Below are 2,129 nucleotides of genomic sequence, written 5' to 3' on the forward strand. Positions count from 1 at the left end.
GTCATTAAAACAGCTTGGTACTGGAACAAAGGCAGAGGGGCAGACCAATGGAACAGGGTTGAATACTCTGACACATCCCCCCAAATATATGACCATCTAATCTTTGATAAGGGAGCAAGAAATGTGAAGTGGAGCAAGGAAAGCATGTTTATCAAATTGTGCTGGCAAAACTGGATAGCTACATGCAAAAAAGTGGGCTTAGACCTCTACCACCTCCAGCTATCACCATGTACAAAAGTCAGATCAAAATGGATTAAAGACCTCAACATCAGACCAGAATCCCTAAGGTACATTGAAGACAAGGTCGGCAAAACCCTCCAGGACATTGAAGCCAAAGGTATCTTCAAAGATGACATGCCACTGGCTAAGCAAGTGAAAACAGAGATAAATAAATGGGACTATCTAAAACTAAGAAGCTTCTACACCTCAAGAGAAACAGTGACCAAAGTACAAAGACAATCTACAGAATGGGAAAGGATATTTATGCAGTACCCATAAATAAAAATAAATATGTGGAGGTGTTGCAAGCAAAACAGAATATGTGGATTCACATCCTAAATATTGTGTATGTGTAAGAATTATACGTAATAATTCTATTAATTAAATAATTATAATTAGCCTGTAAGGCATTTGCCTTGCATATGGCCTACCCAGGTTCAATTCCGCTGCCACTATCTGAGAGCCTGGCAAGCTATGGAGAGTATCTCGCTTGCATGGTGGAGCCTGGCAAGCTACCCATGGTGTACTCGATATGGCAGAAACAGTAACAAATCTCTTAATAAAGATGTTACTGCTGCCCTCAAGAGCAAAACAATGAGCAATGGGATAATAGTGACAGTGGTACAGTGATTTTAAGTCACAATAATACGAGCGGAAACTATCTGAATTCTAATTTATTATGACTACCTGATAATTTTATTGTATACCTTATCATCAGTTGTTAAAAAAGAGAACATATTTGTTTGGATATGTTTAAGGTGATGAGCACACAAAGTAATTATACTGACTGGAGTATTACAGGTGGCACCCTTGAGTTACTTTGAGGAATACTTTGTTCTGAGTTGCTCAAGCCTGAAATGTGAGACAAGTTCTCTGTGTAGCTCTGATATCACGTCTCTGTTATGAGTGTTCCAGAAGCTTGTGATCCTCAAAATATGCTTCACCAGCACAGAGCAGATATTCAGTTACATACCTTACATTCAGAAATAAATTTCCAATGAATGTACATTCTGTGTTCAATCAGTGACAAACTAAGTGAATAAAAATATACTAAAATGGGGTGAAGAGATAGTATAGCGGGTAAGGCACCTTTGTGTGTGTGGGTGACCCAGCTAAGATCCCCTGCAGCCCACGCTGTTCCCAGAGACTGCCAGAAGTGAACGCTGAACTCAAATCTGAGAAGAAGCCTTGAGCATTACTGCGTGTGGCCCCAAAAGTCTCCTAAATCATCTGAATTCAAATGTCTAGTTATTTCTAAGGATATAAAAGATCAAAGGCTCAAAATTTAAGACTTGGAAGATGATATCCTGTTTATTCACTTAGGGAGAGATGAGAAGGCCAGAAGCCTAGAAACAGAGCAGAAGATGGCAGAACACAGGAGCTGGAGACACTGTCTTTCAGACACAGAACATGAATAGAAGATTTTGCCTGAAAATGAAGAATTTTCTATTTATCCAGTGTACATGAACTCTTAAGCCTGGGTATTTGGTATACTATTATGAACGTAAAAGAGCCTGATAAATGAAGCTCCACTCTTCATTTAAGCTTCAAAATTAATTTGAAAAAGAAAACCTCAAATCTTTGTGGCCACATGTATAATTCCCAAAAGATTAAAGGGAGAGCCAAAAGTCAAAATCTAAATATTTGATTCATAAATATCTCTCATCACCCATACCATAAACCCTCAAGTATTTTAGTGGAACTGCATAATGAAGTAGTAATACACTTCCAAGTAGTTATGCTGAAAAGGAACATTTACTACAAGAGTTGTTGAAAGGCTTATTCAACAGCGTGGTTTACTGAAAAATTTCCAGTGTCCTTCCTGGTTTCTCTAGTGTTCTCATCAAAGATTGATATCATATCAGAGACTCTCTTATCCTCAGAGTGAGACTACTGACTCATTTATATTC

Source organism: Sorex araneus, chromosome 1 (assembly GCF_027595985.1).
Source record: "Sorex araneus isolate mSorAra2 chromosome 1, mSorAra2.pri, whole genome shotgun sequence".
NCBI lineage: Eukaryota > Metazoa > Chordata > Mammalia > Eulipotyphla > Soricidae > Sorex > Sorex araneus.